Source organism: Pleurodeles waltl, chromosome 8 (assembly GCF_031143425.1).
Source record: "Pleurodeles waltl isolate 20211129_DDA chromosome 8, aPleWal1.hap1.20221129, whole genome shotgun sequence".
NCBI classification, from domain to species: Eukaryota; Metazoa; Chordata; class Amphibia; order Caudata; family Salamandridae; genus Pleurodeles; species Pleurodeles waltl.
In genome coordinates, this window is record NC_090447.1 from 102,474,435 (window position 1) to 102,495,892 (window position 21,458).

At 42.6% G+C, this 21,458-nt stretch overlaps 1 protein-coding gene across 1 annotated transcript in view; it reads right to left on the reverse strand.

The window, feature by feature from the left end:
- The window catches only part of ARHGEF17 (Rho guanine nucleotide exchange factor 17), a 491,524-nt gene that overhangs the window by 121,929 nt on the left and 348,137 nt on the right, over positions 1–21,458 (reverse strand). The gene's annotated exons all lie outside the window — the stretch shown is intronic.

The following is a 21,458-nucleotide window of genomic DNA, read 5'->3' on the forward strand; positions in this document are numbered from 1 at the left end:
ATCATCCTACGCTGGCCAGTTACAGCCCCAGCGTCCAATCATTGCCCACAATACCAGCTGCAGTGACATATGAAAAAGAACAACTATGACTGAAAGGCACAAACATCAGGACCAGTTTAGGCTCTAACAGTGCAGGCTTAAATCATACTCGGACTTCTGCAAGGAGGGCTCGGCGGATTCTCTTCTGTGAAAATGTTGAAAAAATTGGGTCAAATTTCACAGATATTGGCTCAAAAGCCATTGATGAGCCAAATAAATGTAACCTGAAGCTACCCAGAATTTGACCCAATTTTTTTCAAAATGTGAAGTGGTTGCCCCCTAATTGTCAATAGCTAGGTCCTATCTGAAGTGGATGTAACTTCCTTATGCCAGGAATCGCATGCAGGCCAGTGCCAAACTTTTGCCAAGAATTACATACAATATGCCAGTGACAAAATTGTCATTTTTACTCACACACTTGCTCATGTGCTCTCTCTCACACACCCACACACACTCTCTAAAACACACACACACAGAATCAGAAAGAATGACATTTTGTAATGTTTACCTACAAAGAGTCCTTATTTCAACATCACCTGTTCCAAGAAGCTGTCTTGTTCCTAGTTGATTTCTGTTAATTTGACACATTGGGCTCATTACGAGTTTGGCGGAGGGGTTACTCTGTCACAACTGGGACGTAATCCTGTCTGCCATATTACAGGTTCCATAGGATATAATGGAACTTGTAATAAGACGGTCGGAATATCCGTCACGTTTGTGAAGGAGTAACCCCTCCGCTACACTCGTAATGAGGCCCTTTGTGTCCAGTATCATCCCAAATGCCTGCTCCAGTAGTTCCCAACCTGTGGCCCGGGGACCCCAGGGGGTTTGGAAATCCTCCTTAAGGTGTCCGCGACTGCTTAGAAAATTAAATATTATTAACCGATTAATAAAGTGTATATGACTAAAGTGGCTAAATACACAATTGAAAATTTCAAAATGTACTATCGATGTCAATGGATTTGAAATTGGCAGCTAAAAATTAAATTAGTATCCTCAGACTGATTCGTGGGAGCAGCCCGGGTGCATCAAACAGGATTTAGCATGGACCATGTGTGGCTTCAAATTAATTTAGAAAAGCTCCAACCTTCTTATTCAAATTCTTTTTTTGTATTTATATTTGTTTGCAAATTAAATAAAATGTGTTATCCTTTGTGTATGTGTTCGATGAATGCTTGTTTCGTATTTTTCGTGTATTGTTTTGCGGTTCAAATCCTCAACAATGTTTAGGCCGGGGTCCCCGGCTTCCAGTAGTGACTCAATGGGTGGTCTCCGGATTCTAATAATGATTCAGTGGGGGTTCCTGTAAAGATGAAGTGGGGTTCCACACATGTCAAAAGGTTGAGAACCACTGGTCTATACTGCAGTGAAGCTTCCGTGTACCCTGGTCTTAGAAGGTGGATTGCTCTGTACCGGACACCTTGTAATAGTCGCAGTGCAACTGTTTACAATCTCCGTGATCTAAGCCAGTCTGCTCCTCTTTTAAAAGGAGAAGTACACCTTGGAAATAGATTTCTCTTTTCCTGTGCATCTTGGTCACTACAGAGGCCAGGGGTCTCAGGAACAACGCTAGGGATTGCAAGGGAGAGCCCAGGGGTTGCAACTGCAACCTCTGTTGACCCCTAAATGATGCATATGTCAGTAACAAAATCAGCAGGCCAGCATAATCCACTCAGCACTCACTTTAGTGTGCAGCCTCCCTGTGTTTTGAAATATGTTATGGTTTTAAAAGCACCCACTGCAGATCCCTTGTATATCCAGCACTTTTCAGGCAACAATAAAAGTGTCAAGATATCTCTGGTGATTAATCTTTCTGCTAGAGAGAGATTGGAGTTTTGTTTTGAGCATTGGCATTGGATACTCAAAACCAAAGCATGGAGTTTTGTTTCACTGCAGCAGGTTTGAGTCATCTAAGGTAGCACAGAGGATTAATACGCCTGCTGCAACGAACATGTACTACCCAGGTCACAGAACTGTATTTTATGTGCATAGTCCATATAGCTCAGTGGGTTACTTCTTTCGTCACTTGCATTTCATAAATTACAATCACAATCTAGCGCAGTGAACCGTCATCAAAGAGCTGCATGCAAACTGTGTGGTACAGGTTAGAAAGTTATGCTTTATCTCAATTTCATTGTTTTAATGTTGCTAAAAAATGGTTTGTTTGGGTAGAAATACATTCTAATTACTAAAGCCACCCCTAATCCTTGGGTTACATTTTGAATCCTGAGTTTTTGCTTCTTCAGACCAAGCACTCATATATGAAATGCCTACCAGGATGGATGACGTGAATCCTACACTTCGCAGTCCCCTTTGTCCTTTGTAACATTTTCTATGCACTGATTTACACATGCATCATTCATAGCCTCTATGTGTGGGTGATGTAAAGTGCTCTGACACCGTACACTAGTATGAGAGGTGCTATAAAACAAATGAAATACATGTGTCGGGGGCCATGGAGAGATGCTGGAGGGTGAAGGTGAGGGAATCATCGAGAAGGGCCTCAACAAAGATCACAACCTGGCCCTCTGTAAGGGCATCATTTACTATACTTTAAAAGCTAATACTATTGAATAGAGAATGCAAAATGTGGTACAGAATGCACTGTTTCTGCTTGGGGAGGAGAACCTACCGCAAATCCCCCTTGAATGGTCACTCGCTCTTCGACCTCACTTGCTACGTAATGTACGGGGACTGGTCTGACAAAATTTGCCAGGGCTGCTTTGGGTTCTCAGTAGGGCTGTTTGTAGCACATGCAATACACTGTTCTATGGTGCTCTGCACAGCCCACAACTAAACCTTCCAAGCTACCCGCGTGGGAATGGACTCTGCCTTGTTAGACTTCCGTTCCTTTTATTGTTGTTCTGTTGGAGTGTGGAAAGGGTGTGATGAGTTGGCTTGTAGGTGGTAAGTGTGGCTTTAAGCCATAATACTCCTCTACAACAATCACTACATTACTGAATCGAATATCTTGTTCCCTGCATGGAATTAATGACACTGTTTGCAAACACACTCCCCACTTTGCCTTGGACTGGGTTAATGTGTGGTTGGCAAGTGCCTATTTGCGGAACTGCTTTATGTCCCAAGGTGTGGTGTAGTTGAGAGTTGTGCGTGTTAAGGTTATGATTGAATACAGTTATTGTACAGAGGTGTCATGAAAGATGTTCAGCTTCTAAGCTCTTCAGTTGTGTTGGGATTATTTTCCATGCCCTGTGACACCCCGAGGCATCTGGAAGAAGCCAGTGAGCAGATGTGAGCAGCAGATGTACAGGGGAAAACTTGTTTGTAGGAGAGAAGGGATGGGAGGGCAACTGCCCCTGGGATGCTTCTGGTGTGTGGCGGACCGGAGCAGGTCCAGTCCTTCGCTACCTGCAGGCCACTCTAGACAGTTGCCTTATTGGCACCACAACAGGTGGACTCCACACTGGAAGAAATGTCCATTGAAATGGCCTTGATGCCAGGGAAAGACAGCACCCAAATGGAAAACCATTACTCTGACTCGAGCTCGGAAAACGTGGCATTAAAGGAAATAGATTCCTCTGCAAAAACACTGCACTTGCTGAAGAGAAAAGTCAAGCATTAACTTTGCGATATGTCCATCTGCCATGAAGGCCACTGACTGGTCGGTCTCAAATGGGCTACATGGACATCGCCAAGCTTATGAGATCTCAGACTTTGTCTCAGATGGTGTGTGAGCCAACCAGGATCCGTCACCCCCACAGCAGCTTGCAGTGAGCCCACAGATGCAAAGTAATTCTCCACGATAGCATGTACAGAGGTTTATAGATAGTTTTTTTAGCCTTCATATGCCCGGGACTAGACTACGAACCAATGTTATATGGGCAGAAACGTTATCTCGTGTCCTTCTCTGGCACCCACTAGTGGCGGACAGAGGAGCCGACAAACATATTCGTTTGAGTTTTTGTTTTTTATCCATTTGGATTTTGGGTTTCCTTGGATGCTACTCATTGATTATTTAGTGTTTGTTTTATAAAAACCACAGTCACTTGCTCCTTCTGATTTGGTGGTGGTAATGATTACACTGGATGTATAAACAATGATCTTAAAGCATATTTATAGTTAATTGTAGCCCTGATGAAGTCGAAGGCGTACTTGCCATAACAACGAAACACGTGTTGGCTTAATGTGTTTATGGAATTGTGAGGGATTGTGAATCTGAAGGAGCATTTTGGATCTGTTCTGGAAATTGAAAAAGAAACCTGGATCACTACTGGACTTAACCATTGAACTCTCTACATCTTGGGATGCTCGGGGAGGCTTTTGCTTATTCATGGAGTCTTTGCGGTTTCACTGAAAGTGTTTGGTGGGCTCTTTTTCTCCCTTTGAGCAACTTTTAATATTTTGCATACAACTTGGGACATTTAGTGGAGGGCACCTTCAGTGCGTAGCCACCTGCTGATTGCAAACATATTAGTAGTTTTGTGCATTCTGCACAAAATGCACATCAGTGCTCCAAAAGTCAAGAAAGGTGGAACTGCTGTTCTTGTCCGCAAGTGGAACTTGAAAGTTAACTTGCAGCTAGAAACTGATGATCCATGTTGTGTGATGTTCTCTGACCCGTCTACAAAAGACACAGATACAGTCTGGAGTTGTCTCCTCCTCAGACAAATGTGCACTTGCATGGTATTGTTCCTCCACTGGAAGACTGGCTTGTGTACCTCACACGTGCCCTGTTAACTAGCCTGAGAATCCTACCCAGGGACTGACATAGTTAGTCACTTGGGATCTCCAGTCCTATGAAGCATGGGTGCCTAATCAAACAGAACCACCAGCAAAAGCACCACCAGCAAAAGCACCACCAGCAAAAGCACCACCAGCAAAAGCACCACCTTCAAAAGCACCACCTTCAAAAGCACCACCAGCAAAAGCACCACCAGCAAAAGCACCACCAGCAGACGACAACCTTGTTTTCACTTCTATGGTCAAACCACTGACATGATGGGGTGCAGGGATAACTCCCTAGCAGGTTTCACTGTCTGCAACAAGCTGCAACGAAGATGCGCATTGAACCTCATATGAGGACAACGGTCTATCAACGTCCGGCAGCTGACAGCTCTTAGGCAGCAACAAACTGATAACCAAATGCAATTTCCCTTTAATGGCAAAAATGGGGGTCATCCGAGGTAGTCGGCCACGCAAGGTCCTCCGAGTGTCCTCAGTGACCCAAATAATTTTGCTTCGGTTTCTGTACAAATTGTTCCTCGCGTCAGAGGCCATAATGCTGCTCGGCTTTACCTCATGCATAAAAGAAGTTATTAACTTATTTTAATGGCAGAATCACAATCAGTGGTGCCAATTACTTGAGCATCGTTGGTGGATAATGAGTGACACCGGAATGGAAATGCCACTCTCCCCGGTCTGTAGCTGCTTTGTCACGGATGAACTCATTTTCGATGTGATGTTTGCAGCTATTCTATTGCTATTCTAGAAGTCGATGGAACCTTAAGTGACACAAAAAAAAATATATCCAGTGTAATGTAGCAATGGTGCTGGTTACAAAAGTAACTGAAGAACTATCACATCAAGGAAAACATATGCTAATATCCTAACATTTTATACTCTATAGCAAGATGAACCAAAGTGAACTCAGAGCAGTAGATAATGATGATAGGACACAGGCCGGTACACGTAAACACATGTATTGTAGTAGTAGGCACACAGAATGAGGTATATGGGCTAGTGACCCATTAGGAACTTGATGCTACTTGCGCACACACCAGGCAGGTGATCCACATCCCAAATGCCATGGTAGGCAACCTGAGATGGACCGCTATGGCATCAATGGAAGTCCAATAGCAGGACAAACTATCAGAGTAAGAGAAAGACCACCGTTATTAAACAACCACAAGTCACAGCAAAAGAACAAAAAAATGAAGTAAAACCCAAGAAGCTGTGGAACCTGATTAAGACTGCATTTCCTCCACCCACCTTGCGCTAGATCTCAGACTCTTCTGGTTTGAGCTATCATAACGCTCAAGCTAAACTGGGACAAGATATACTTCACCCTCAACAAATCCCTCCATGTGTACCACTCTTTCCAACATCACCCACAACTGCAGCTCTTTCCTCAAAGATCTGCCTGAAAAAATCCTCTGCATAAAAAAACAAGATAAATCTCCTAATCGACCACAACATGAACACCCAAATTAAGTATGGCACAAATACGGTTTTCTTCCAAATCCACCAGCTCTGGAAAACCTCACCTGTATAATTTCATAATTCCATGCAGCCATATATTGTGCCCTTTGATGCTCCAAACTTGACTGAGCTAACACTACCATGCAGGTCGCCCCGACTATCAACTCATTAGAGTTCAAACATTCCGAAAATATGTTGCCCGCCTCACTACGGATCCAAGCATAGCCCCATGTTCACAGCCCTACGAAGACTGCACTGGCTCCTGTGAGGAGCCCAGATCAAACGCAATAGCTTCTGGGTGAAACATAGGGTCCAGCCTCCCACAACACATCACATTCAGCAAAAAAAGAGTCAAATAGTGCAACCCTCCCAGGTCAATCACTACAACCAGCTAGGGGTGACCGAGAGTCATTGATCTGAATCTTCTCACTTTGGAAGAAGTTTTCTCCATACATCTGCTAATGGCCATTCGCTTCAAGAGCCCGCCGGGTTACATAGGGCGAGGAAAATAATTCCAAACAACAGAAAAGCAGAGAACCCCCTCCTCTTTAGTGGCACCACCATACAATAACTATACTGCATCATAATCTTGAACCAAAACGTAACTCTGGTACCCAAAGCACCTCCTCCCACAGGCACGTGACACTGACACTAAAAAGAGCATATGAAGCCAGCCTAAGTGGGAAACAGTGCTGATAATGCCACGAAGAGAACAAGGTATGAGGGGTTTGTGTAATGAAGAGTTTGTTGTAGGGGTGCGACTATTATGAGTTGAGTTATAATATCCATCTTCAGGGCAACTTACCACACACTTTGCACACAACAGGACAATAAGAAAAGGACTAGAGCAGTGGTTCCCAACCTTTTGACTTCTGTGGACCCCCACATTACCATTACTGGAGCCTGGGGACCCCCACTGAATCTTTATAGGACTCTGGGGACCCCCTACCGAGTCACTACTGAAAGGCGAGGGTCTAATCTGTTGATGTTATTTAGTTTTCTAAGCAGTCGCGGACCCCCTGAGGAGGCTTCGCGGACCCCCATGGGTCCCCAGACCACAGGTTGGGAACCACTGGACTAGAGGTCTACCAAAGCCAATTCCGCATGAATAACCTTGGAGGTCTAGTTGTGGGCAGTGCAGATCATCATAGGACAATTGTGTTGTGTGAGCTACAAGCCTCCAACAAATTAAAGAAGAGGACATATTGTGCCCTCGGTGGTCGCAGGGCGACACTTCTGAATCACAGTTTCTGATACATGCAACCTCCTCAAAATCGCAGAGAGTTGTAAGCTGTCTTCAATCACATTCATAGGCAATGCCACTTATTATCATTTTGTCTTTGCTGCTTGATTGCTACTTCTGTGTTGTCTTTATTGTTACAACATCTGTGTATGGACCTGAGGGACTGTCATGGCCATGTGCTTCAAAGCCCACTGGAAATTCCCTCTAACTCCTCTTTTCATTCACACCCACGCCTTTTATTCTGGCTGCTCATTCCAGTGCACAAACTGGATGAACATTAATTATTCTGTTTAATTTGATCTTTCCAAAAAGCTCCTCCTATCATAAAACCGGTGAAAGTTGAATGGATTCTTGTATCATTGCCATTATGTAGAAAGCTTCAACTGAAACTATCTCTTGTATATGCATAGATTTCCGCTTCATGGTCACCGCTCCCCTGCCCTCCCACACTTTGTTACTCTGTAGCACACACTGTTCCAACTTCCTGGTTCCACCCAGCAGTCTGCTTACATCTTTAACTCACTTTTTCCCGCTTCCCTGATCCTTCACATTCCACGACCCAACAGCCGTCAACAGATGGGCTCAATATTTTCCTCTGCTCCCCATCTAGCTTCTTGTACTGTGGTTTGTTGCTATCAGTTCAGTTTCAGAAGGTTGGGAGAGCTTTCTCTGACCACCACCTACCCCAACCTCCAGGTACATTTTTTGCATAGATGTCTTTATTGCTTTTCAAAGCTATGAAGGTATCAATGCAGTCCGAGGTTTATACCACCCAAAACCAAGATAAAATCTAGCAGTTATAATGATGGAACTGGAGAATTACACAACATTGTATCCCCAATATTGCACACAGAGGTAGATTGATTGTCTATATTATTGTACATGCATTTATGTACCCTTTCCATATCTTCCCAATGTTCTTTCATACTCTAGATGCTCTTATGCTTCTAGGACTGTGGGGGACCAGAGCCACAGGAACGTATGGACACTGTGGGCCATATGTACGAACACATTTTCCCATTGACACAGAATGGGAAAAACTCTTTGCTACACCTGGCCCTGTATTTTGGCTCTGTTTCATATTAACGGTGCAACATCCGGTTATAGAGCCGACGGGATTGGAAAAGGATTGGAGTGGGTTAGCTTTGGGTGTTATTGGGTAGAGACCGGCTTGATGCTCTTATGACCCTTTGCTACGCATTATGTGAATTGACGTGTTTCAATGGACCTTTGCGTGTGATGCGTGCTGCAAAGGTGCATTGTAGTCCATTGCTCAGCTCCAGGAGCTGTTCACTTTCATCTTGAAGTTAGTAAGCATGAAAAGCTGGACACAAGGAGCACACCCGACCTCTTCCACTTCTGCATTTTTGGAGGACCCTATGCTGCTTTACCTCTAAGCCTCACTCTGCTCCATCACACCTCTCTTTCTTGCTTTATCTCAGAGTAATACTAAGACTGAAAAGGTGGCTTTCATTTTTTAAAAATTTTCATCCAGGTACCAATGCTTAGATATGTTCTGTCGCTGTACATATGCGTCCCTTGTCTGACGACTCGCAGCATTCTTCTATGCAATACTTATATCTACAACTTCTCCCTCCATCCTTCCCTTGTCTACTTGGCTATGGCAGCCTTCTTCCCCACATCCCTTTAGTCAACAGTATCTAAATGGCGCTGCTTAGTCGTATTTCAGAATAGCTTTAAACATATAGACATTTTGCAAAAGCATTCTATTAAAGGCTATGTGAGTTAGCTGCTATTAATGCCAGGATGGCTCACAGGTCCCTCTGACACTCAGGGGAGTAGCCAGGATGCTCATGGGAAGGCATGGCCAGGGTAGGGTGACCAGAATTTTAAGGTCAAAAACCGGGACATTGCACAAAAAATAGAAGAAGGACTACAATTTTACACTTCAAACGAGCACACAGAATGACAGCGCTCATCAGCCCAGAATTACAGAACAGGCATTAAAAACATAAATAAAGTGCAATTGTTGAAGCAAGTATCATGTCTGTTAATTAAATTGATCTCTGCTATCTCTTCTTTGAAAAACTGTAAAAACACCTCCCACCGTTTTCGAGCGACCCCTTCTAAAAACTGGGACATGAGCTAAATTTCCCGAAAGTCTGCCGGGACAGCTGGTGAAAAACCGAGACTGTCCCAGCAAATCCGGGATGCCTGGTAACCCTAGGCCAGGGTCCTCTTGCTGCTTCTGTGTAAAGCTTTTAAGGTCCATATTCAATCTTACCTTCCATTTTCTCTCATCTCCTGCCCTCTGCTCCCTTCTCCTGTCACCTACACACCTCCTCACCCCACAGCCCACTTTGTCCTCCTCTCCTATCCACCTCACACCAACTAAGTTTGAAACATTTTTGGAAAGGGGTGGGGCTTTCTCACCATAACAATCCGAACACAATAGAAGGACATGAAAGGGGCGGGGTTTGGTGGTGTGGACGTTTGGACATCAGCAACCACATCTATTCTGCCCAGCAAAATCACAAACCTAATAGTTCTGAAGACGAGCCACTGGGAGGCTGCAAAACCTGCGATGAATTTGTACTGTATTGCACCTCCACATAAGATCTGGAAGCCCAGTGCTTAATTTGTGCTTGTTGTTTCCGGTGCTGAGCACCGACACTTATTTCTGAGGGCCGGCGCTTATTCTTCGTCCCCAAGCATTTGCTGCGAGCAAAAGACACATTTGAGAAAGACGGAGGCAGAGAAAAACAAAAAAGCGTCACAATGGGAAAAAGCCGAAAGCTGCAAAAGTGAGCGAAGGGGCAGGGAGAGGATTTAACTGGATTTAAGAGGCCCGAGATGGCTTCAGGGTTTCGCTGCTTTAGTATTCTGTGTTCCCACATTTAATTGCAGGAGCCGCGTGTTTAAGAGGAGAGCTTTGAGCACGGGCCCATTGTTATTTACAAATTAGGCACTGTGGAAGCCTACTCTCTGCAGTGGTTTCCAGACAACGCTATGGAAAATTCAGGATGGAATGAATTCCCTGCTAGATCCATCTGTTTGTGGCATAGTAGACTATGTAAGTATGGGACAATTTGAAGTTCCTTGCAACAGTGAAATGAGGAATCTGATACCTTGAAAGCTTTGTGCATGGTTGTTGGAAAGTAGCCCTTTCTGGGGTCACCCCAAACGTTTGCCTTCTGTTACTGCACCCGATTTTGTTGGGCATAGGACCCTGTGCTCTTTACCCTTGTTAGACAATGGTAAAGTGAGCGCACTTTTCACTTTAAACCTGATAACATTGGCAAACACATGATTGACACATTTCGTTTACTTAGAAGTCCCTAGTATATGCTATTACCTATTCCAAGGGCCTGCAAACTAAATGCTGCAATGCTCATTGTGCCTCCCACTATAGTAGCACTCTAAGACATGTCTCAGACCTGCCATTGCAACCCGCAGTGCAGATTAACATGCTATTTCGACCTGGCAAAATGAACCTTTTGCCAGGCCTAGGCCTTTCTCTTTAGTACTTAGAAGTCATACCTAAGGTAGGCCCTAGGTACCCATGGGGCAGGGTGTACAGTATTTAAAAAGTAGGACACATGTATTTAAAGTTTTAACTGTCCATGCAGAGAAAAACCTCCAAAGTCGTTTTTCACTGTGGCGAGGCTGGCTTTCCCGAAAGCTAACACTGGTTAACTTTGCTACATTTAATAAGTGCTAAATTCAGTTCTGGAACAGTTGGAGAAATACTTCTTCCACTCATTTTAATTGTAATTTTAAATCTTCTTTGATGGTATAGTTTGATTTTAACTAGTTTGCCACTTTTAGAGGGCTGCCACTTGCCTGCTTGACGCTTCTAGTGCTTTTGAGTGTGAGTGGTCGGCTGCCTTGGCCTCGTTGGTGGCTCCCCACTGGGATGTGTGTATTGGTGCCCTGCTGTCTGAAGAAGGAAGACTGGACTGGCTTGCTTTGAATACAGGACCCCAAAAGTGACACCAATAGTCAGTTCACTGACCTCCTGCTGAAGCTGCAGGGACACAACAAGCTGCAAGAGGCCTTTTACTACAACTGCCCAGCTGATCAGCGCTGGATCCTGCGGTGGCCTCTACTTCCCACCCCGTGAGTCTCTAAGTGCCCCCTTGAAGTCCTCGGAGGGATGGAGAAGCGTACTCCTGCGGTGGATTGGGACTTAAAAGTACTAAAGTCAAAAGCTAAAATAATTGATCAGGACAAACCTGGTTGGTGCATCTGACATGCGCTCCCTATCAGTCAGCATCAGATTGTGTCTAGGTCCTGTTCTAGCAAGAGTATTGACTATTACTGGCACTATCTGTTTCTTGGTGCTATTTTTACTGAAAATCCATAACTCCAGTTCTACGGATTGTATTTCTAGTGTCATATATTAAAATATCCTTTTTTTGTTATAAATTGGGAAGAGATTTTCTCTTCTGTTGTGTTTTCACTTTATTACTGTTTGAGTGCTGAAAAATACTTTACACAATGCTCCTTAGATAAACCTCACTGCTTTGTACCAAGAGGGCTAAGAACAGGTTTATTTATTGCCATTTGTGGTTTGTGCGACTTTAATTCGGATTGTGATTATTCTTTGAAGTGATTTATACTAATCGCTCAATTTCTTGAAATTATTCACACAATCTTACATTTGACCATGAAGTTCCCTCTGTGACATTCAACATAGGTTTGGGAAGCAGAAAACAGATTAACATGCTGTATCGAAAGTTATGAGAGATGCCAAACTTCATCAATTGTTTTTACTTGCCAACAACCACCAGTTCTCTCTCTTCTGAAGTCCAAAGCCACTTTGAAAAGGTCAGACGACCATTTTGGACAAACAGACTGTTGTAGTTTCTATTAATCACACAGAGCTTGCCACAGAGTCTCGTCCCAAGTTGGCCTCCAGATAGAACCATCCTCCCATCCTTGAGGGCGTCCATTATTCACATGCATCGATTCTCGCTTTCCCTTCAGTGAAACTGCCAAGTGGCATGTGGGAAAAGACTGCTTGAAATAAAAACACTATAAATATAGACTAGACTTGATGCAATCTAGGAGCAGGAAGTGGAAGATTATACACAGCGAACTGTGCCAAGTACTCGTCACATACAGAACAGTACAGAGGCAGCGGAATAATACTGGCAGAACAGCAATGAAAACAAGGGAGGCCTGGCAAAAATATGACACAAAGGACACCAAATTCTTAAGCTCAAGAAATGCTATTATTTATTGCAAACAAAGACCTTCTTATAGTCAAATCACTTAGATTTGTGTTTGTAACACTGTGAGAGGGGAATCACATAGGTTTCTATCTTATTTGGGCGATTCCACATCCACAGACTTCCCCAAACATGGGTTGATGCTTGTGGTGGAGAGGCCAGAAGGAGGCCCAGCAGGCTGATTGACAACCCTGGGCCTGGATGTGCCAGTGGATCCCTCAGGAGAACATCTATTGCTATAAAAAAGCACAAATGGCTGAGAGTACTGATGCATCGGTGTCTCCATGTTCATAGGATGTCTCAGATTGAATCCTAGATTGGCTTGGGTACTGATGTGGAAAATATAGAGTGTTGACTAGGCTATGAAGCAGACAAACCCAGTTTCACCAGGAAAAGGCACTGAGACAAGCCGGAGAGCACTTTTCACGTTACTAGCACTGGCAGGCCCTCAGATAGAATCCATGAGGAAAAAAGATTTAAGATTGGTCAAGTAGAGGTGCAGGTCAAAGGGTGTCAAAAAGAAAATAAAGAAACAAAAAGAGATCTATGGTATAACATCATAGATGGAGCATGTTGATAGCTGATGAAAGAACTTAAATGCAAGAAAAGAGTACAAAGGCAGGGAGGTAAAGTCAAGAATTCAGTACGTATAGATTAGTGACTAACATACTGAAGGGAGTGGATGAGAAGTGAGTGCCGAGAAAGAAGAAGATCTACAAAAAACTACAAGACCTCAAAAAAGAGCGCATGCTAACAAAAATGTAGAGTATGTCAGGAAGGTTTCTTCTAACTACTGGCGAGAGTAAGAATTAAGAGAGAACCCAAATGTGCCCAACCCGAAGATGGAGCCTATTCCATGATTGTTAATACATCCACATAAAGCCCAGGCCTGCCTTGCATCACAGTGCACCTTACCTCATTTATGGTACCACTAAGTCTTTTTCTAGATAATGCAGCTATTACTTTGAAATATTCTGGGGGTACTTCTGCCCCCTCCTTTTCATCTGTTAAAAGGCTTATCATGTGCTTAAATGCCATCCTTTTAATAGATGCTATGCTTTAAAGTCAAGTAATTTCAAGTTTTTTTTTCATAATTATTAACCTTCCTTTGTTCGAATTCCTCGTTGTACAAGCAAATGTGCTCAAAGACCTGTCAGACTTTTCGGTCGGTAAGCGGCTTCGGCTTTTAGATGAAAGTTAGCATGGTCACAAGTTATTAACATGGACTGATAATTTCTCTCTTCACAGGGATACTCACAAGCAGGGACAATTTCCTTCAAAATATGTATAAGTGTTATGGAACTATGCAAGGTTAAACTGTACTGTGTCTTGTCTAATGCTGCCTCGATGGCTTGGTCTCCATTGCCCAGACTCATCCGCCGCGTCCTACTTACAGCATCTCATGTATGAGGTGCTCACGCTGCACTACAAATGTTCTTTGATACCCACCATTGATATCTGAGCTGGGTTTGTGCCTCAACAGATGCCCCAGGCAAATGTGTTCACAGACCCTCCTCTCGTTCTGAAGGCTTGGCAGGTTTCTACAAAGAAATGTTGGCAAGGACTTCTCACCAATAGTTAGTTGAAGCAAAAATGACCCAATTAGAATATATTTGTCTAAACTCCCAATGCCAATAGGCCTTAAAATCTGTTTTATTAAAATTATTATATTTGCGGTTGGTCAAAACCATGTAATAAAAAAGATATTTGCTTCATGATTTCAGCGTGCATACAAACTCAATTACATCAAAGTATTCATCTGAAGAACACATCAAAGATTTATTGTGACTATTCATAATATAATATAGAAAATGCTCTAGACATGGCATATAGTAACCTTAATCTCAAGAGGTTGTAACACAAAGGAATTAAATAAAACATACAAGGTTTCAAGATCAGAGCTTCATGCTTGGCACAATGACTGTGCATCATGATCTGATGAATAGGTAGTTGACCAAAGTAAATTAACAAATATATATATATATATATATATATATATATATATATAAATAATCAGAGAATTAAGAATTCTATAATGGAGAAACTGAAAATGTTTGTGGTAAAGTAAACATTTTAGGTCTCTTTTGTGCCAAGAAGAAGCATCCACTTCAACAGATTTAGGATGTAAAGTTTGTTAAATAAGTTGCAGAAGATAAGAACTGTCATGGACAGATCGAAAACTTAAACCTAGCAATTAACAAATCTGAGCAATTTCCAGGAGAAATCAGCATATACACGAGCCAGTTTATGAATTATGCCCAAATGCTATGCAGAAGAAAGCCCAGCAGGACAAGCAAGAAAGAACCAGCTCTTAATTAATGTTAAAGGAAACAACCAACTACGTTTGTTGCGTAACTCCAATCTCAATATCTCGAAAACCGTTCATTTCTCATTCAACACGCCGTGTCGTGTGTGTTCAAGCTTCACAACTGGTTTGGTATAAACAGGGGTTCAACTTAACTTTGCTATGGTAAACTCTGTCATAAGTGCACATTGTTAACCCTCCAAAGTGAGAACTGATGCCCTAAAGGTCATTACGACCATTATTTGAACTTTGTTTTACATTCTTCTGGGAGGACCAGTTTTTCTAGTCATCTAAAAAATCCACCTTACTTGTTCTCCCAGACTATTCAGCAACCCAGTATGACAAAGATGCCAGCAGCCCCTGTTAGTACTTCTGGGAAAGGCCATGCACAAAACATTCCCCTTCTTACCTTTGCAGGGATCCAGTACTATGAGCAGAATAAGAGCAGCCCCTCCCTTTCAATTGTAAGGATAAATATGGCAGAGTTCTTGTAGATCCCAGCTAACCACTACTGTGAGAATTAGCTACAATCTAAAATATACAACCATCAATAACTGAATTAAAATGTACAATAGTGCCAAAACTCCACCCACCTCCTTCTAGGTAGAGTTATTCCAACACAGACCAGAAATTATTAGCATTAACATTAAACAAAAATAATATTATAGTTTATGTACAACATTGTAGATATGGACCATGTGTGAACAAAGTTTGAAAACAGAATGTTTCATTCAATATAAACAGAATTACTGTTCCCCCTAAAAAATCCATACCAAAACCCAAACATTCACCTGAGTAACCTACTGCTTACAAAATACTGTAATTATGATTGCTTGCCCTAAGTACACTAATAAACCTGCCAGCTTGGTTAAACCGATGCTCTGCACAATAAATTATATGTCAAGTGCACTCAAAAATGTAAATGTTTCCTTGCATACCTCCACTGAGCCTGTACTAACAGCTGTATTCGTTTCTTGGATAAAGCATATAACTGAGTCCAAATGCGGCTGAGCTTATCAGTGGCTGCAGCAAACATGACACATTTATAATTCACAATATATTATAGAATGTGACATTCACTTTATCCTTCACTCTAAATAATCTGTGCACGTTTATGACAATCACAATCACCGTCCTTTGGTGTTGGCTGTTATCAAAGCGATGCTACTCATAATTTAAGGCTGAAGAAAGCATAGAGCTGAGTTTCCTCTTTTGGCCCAGTTCTACACACGGGCCTGAGAGCAGCTTATGTGTGTTGGCCTTTGTTAGTACACAATACATTTGACAGCCTCTCGCTCCAATGCATTGCAGCTTCTCTAGTAGGGTTCAACCATATCTTTCAGCCAGCGGAAGACAAACACTGCCGAGGCGTATCGAGCAGGCACTGTGCATCTGCGGCGTATCGAGCAGGCACTGTGCATCTGCGGCGTATCGAGCAGGCACTGTGCATGTCTATGGCTCTGCCATCTTCTCACTCTGTCCCCCTCATTTGCTGGGATCCCCTGAGGACATTCTGCACAAGGATGCTTGTTATGTCACTTGAAAGACTCAACTTGGAAATGAGGCTACCAGAGGAGTCTACAAAACATGCAAATCACAGGCCTAGTAAAAACCTATGAAAAATATATATTTTAATTTCATTAATATCAGCACTGTGGCACAACACATATACCTTTTTGTCCAGCAAAAGAAACAGATTCTAGGAATCAATCCTGGAACATGTCAACACATTCTTTATCATATCGTATTTTAAGTATAAAGTGTACCAGCAGTCTGGTATGCATATTTATTTAGTCATTAGTAGAACATAAATACATATTAATTTACTCCGACCTTGGTGTTGTGAATCTATAAATGCTACATGGCATGGGAGTGTTGATTAATCTAAAATGGTCATAGTGCTATAAGTGAATTGAATGCTGCTCTGTAGAAGTGTCATGCTTTACTACAGGTCTATAGTAGGAATTAATGTTATGCTGCCAGATTAAAAAAAACATAACCTGACTTTAAAAAGATGGCGGCACAAAGGATATGTACATACATATACATCTCTCTCTCTCTCTATGTGTATATATATATATATATATATATATATATATATATATATATATACACACACACACATACATATATATACATACACATATATATACATACACATATATATACATATATATATATACATACACATATATATACATACATACATATATATATATACATACACATATATATACATACATACACACATATATATACATACACACCTATATATATATACATACACATATATATACACACACATATATATGCACATAGATATATATATACATACATACATGTACATACACATATATATAAATACATATACATATACATACATATACATACACATATATATATATATATATCCATATTGATATCTAGATGTAAATAAAGATATATATAACACTGGTCCTGTCACATAACTGTCTCTCCCTACTAGCACCACCAAGGGAGTAGCCAGAATATTAAAATACCCCCCACTTGAACCACAAACCCTACCTGGAATCACACAGCAGGCAAACCTGATCCTTTTTAGAAAAATTCCATCCATGCATGCATCCTTTCATCCTCCCATCTATTCCTTTATCAATGTCTTTCCCCTTCACTTCTTCATCCACCCATCCAACCATACGTTCTTCCATCAACCAATCCTGTCAGCCTTTCTTATATACATCCTGTATTTCAATCCTCCACTCATCAATATATTTGTAAACCCAAACATCCTTTCACGATTCCCTCGTCCATCATTTCACTCATCTGCTAATCCTTCTATTCACCCATCCCTTTACCTATTGATCCTTCCCCTCTTCCATCCATTCATCCTTTCATCGATTCTTTATTTCAACCCTCCATCTTTACACTCTTCCACTTATCTATTTGTGCACCCTTCAATTTTAACTTTTTTTCTCTTCTTCCTTTTTACATTTCACTTTCACCTTTTACCCCTCCCATTCTTTTTCACCTCTATTTACCTATCTTTTTTCATCCATACTTTTTCCTCTCTTGCCTTTTTCTCTTAGGCCTGCTTTCTCAATTTGTCCCCTGCTCTGTGTTCTCCCCTATTCTCAAATGTCTTCTCTTTTAGTTCCCTCCACTCTGCAGAAGCCCAAAGGCCACATCCCTCTTTTGTGATTTCCCCCAACTGTGACGTTTACGAAAATGTTGCCAGCCAACCAAGAGCCTCACAAATAACAAATCAATGTACTGGTGGGTTAGACTCACCAGCCCATCGAGCCAAGAGGCAGTTCCCGCTTAAGCCGTGAGATAAGGGGGTTCTCTACGCCACTGAGCATCACTCCTCTGGGTCCACCAGCAGCGGCTCCTCCGCTATGGCACCGCCCCCTGCCAGCAGCAGCCGCTAATAAACCATGTTTATTATTGTTTTGTTGTTAAATGGGAGGCGCATTGGGGATCTGGGACAAGGGGGGGGAGTGCACTGTGCACTCCCCTCAGTGCGCATGTGTGTTTGGTCAGCCCTCTCGGGCTGGCCAAACATACATGCGCACTGTGTTGCCAGGCTTAAGAGAGCAGGAAAGGCTCCCAGTCTGCCTGGGTGCACCCTGGCGGGGGCCTCAGCCAATCATAACGCTGCTTTGAGCAGTGTCACGATCGGCCGCACGGCAGGCTGCAAGCCTGTGCCTCCTGTGACCAGGAAGAAGGAGCGGCAGCACGGCGAGGGAGCGAGATAGGTAATTTTGATTTTTTAAAATTTAATGATTATCCTAGTGTTATAGTAATACAATTACGTAGTTACTACACACACTAGGTAATCTCACCTCACGATCCTGGATAATAAGAGAACAGTAACCTGCTGAAATAGAATAGTTCGTGAATTAACCCCCATCAGAACTCTAAGTCCTGGCTATGTCGTGGCACAAACCATCGTGGTTATATCAACTTGGGCCGCCCATCTTCGAGTCATACTGTGATTACCACCCACTGGGAGTGGTAATCATCACAAACTGTGAAGGGTGAAACAGGTAATGTTTAAAAAACATTCCAGTGCTTTTCTTCGTTTAGCAGGACACCCTCTGACGAAGGACCACGTGAGATTTAAAATGCATCGGGGATGGGTATTAAATGACACCTCGCGACAAGCACAACAGCACAACAGTGGACTCAGGTCATACACTTGACTATGCTTTGATAGAAAATCATGACCTAAAAATATCGGGTAAACAGATCAAATTAGGAAAGCCAGTGGGGTACCAAGAGCAGTGATGCTGGTGGAGAGACATGGTCCAATGACCGGACCAGAGTTTTATGGACACTTCAATCCACACCTAGGACCAGAAGGTGACACCCTATAAGCACATCGTTCCAGGAATACATCTGTGTAACGGTGCATCGACAAGAGAAGTGCACTGATTCCAATATGCAAAGAAAGTTTATACATAAACACCCTGCAATGGGGTCTGATTTCACCAGGAAATTCTAATTATGAATTAAATTTACCCCGTATATGCAGCATACTGGATGTAATTCACCTGGTGGATTAGCACTCCCGCCGGAAATAAGATTGTTCATTATCACCCAGTTTTTCTGCCCACATTGCAGGTGGAGTGGTGTTAAAAATGTGGTAACGCCACACCAAGTGTTACCAATACCAGGCGTATCTTAATTACTGGTTGCGGTATTATTGGGGGGGTTCTGAATCCCTGATGGAAGGCTGAACAATTTGCAGAAAACGGTGTTGGCACACAGGTCTCTGCATGAGATACCTGAAGAGTGGGCCTTTTTACGTGGGCGTATTAAAAAAGTTTGATCCCGTGGAAACTGTCCCAGTCATCACCCGAGGAAATACTACATAAGGTGTCTGCAAAACACATATAATACAGATTTAGGAGGAAGAGAAACAGACAGAGGTCAGATAGGTCTCTGTTGAAAAGGAGTATACAGTACGCATGCAACAGCATTACCGTTTCCTGGCATAAATACTTTAAGTGAATTCAACCAAGTTAATTAATGGAGAAATAATCTAAAATGAGCTATTGTGCTCAAGAACGCGACTCTCACCCATAAGTCCTAATTAGAACGTTTTTTCTAAGGGACACACTTTTAATGTTTTGTCATTTTGCCCACATGTGCATTTCAGCCTTTTCTTGAAGTACTTCCAAAATTAATGCCACTCATTGTGTCAACCTTCAAAGAGTCAAAAGTGAGACCGCCTCTCTTGAGTCCGTCACCAGCAGGTTCCACTCAGATCTCAACAGTAAGTGCTTAACCGACTGAGCTATTTCAGTGTAATTTATTCTCACTTGGCTGAAGTTGCTCAGGGGTGTGGCACGAAATGAGACGATACTGCAGAGGGAGCGGGTCAGGGGCCTAAAACCGCTGCCAGATTGTGGTATGGAAGAGAATAATAAGAAGCTAATGGTTTCCTAAAACCAGGGGCACAGCCAGGACGGTAAGATTTGGGGGGTGGGGACGTGTAAGCGTCAGAATTCCCAACGATCACGAGGTTAAAATACATTGTACGAGAAGAAGCGGGGGAGGGCCTTAAGAAGAAGTAGGAAGGGAGAGGAATGCGGATTGTGAGGGGTACTTATGACACAATATTTTATAAAATAACTATTTTAACACCTTTAAAATAGAGACCAAAATGTGTGCGTTTTTGTATGCATGTGTGTAATAATCCCAAGTGAACTCCGGAACACACCCCACCACACCCAACATAATGCACCTGTACTCACCTATTTATCAGGGGCACCTCCTCCGCTAAGGTGTCACCCCACTGGACTGTGGGGAAAGGAACAATAAAATGATAATAAAGATACACTGTTAGCATTTTTTGTGGGAGAAGAGGTGGGGGAGAGATATGTGCCGTATAAAGTGCACGTCTGTTTGGCCGGCCGTGTTGGGCCGGCCAAACAGACATGCGCACTTTGCATGTTCTCTACCCAGCTGTATTGCACAGCCGAGTGGAGAACATGCACAGGCTCCCACTCCCAGTCTGAGCAGCGAGGCAGGCCACTCAGACCAATCATGACGCTGCTGTTGCTGGTGACAGCAGCATCGTGATTGGCTGGGAGCCTGGGAACAAGAAGAGGATGGAGGGGAGATGAAATCCTGTCCCCCGAAGCTACACCCCTACTTCAAACCATTCCAAATCAGATCATCTTTATTGCCACGGTAAACATCTTTACATTATCCCCTCTCAGACATCAAACAGTGCTTGTCAAGGAATCACCACAATTTATGAGACTCAACATTTCAACATTCATCATTCCCTAGGCTAACAGCTAATTTAACCCTGGGTATCCAGTACATTCACTTAGAAGTAAAAACTTAAAACACTTTAGTATTTAAGATAGAAAGCTTCTTCTTTGGAGATTGTAAATCTCTTAACTATCTCCTTGTAAACACAAGGAGGGCGCAATGTTTTCCATAAGAACCTGTAACGCTGCATTAAGTTTAGTCTGCTCTGACATCTGCAGAAAACACAACTTTATCATAATTAGCACAACTTGCA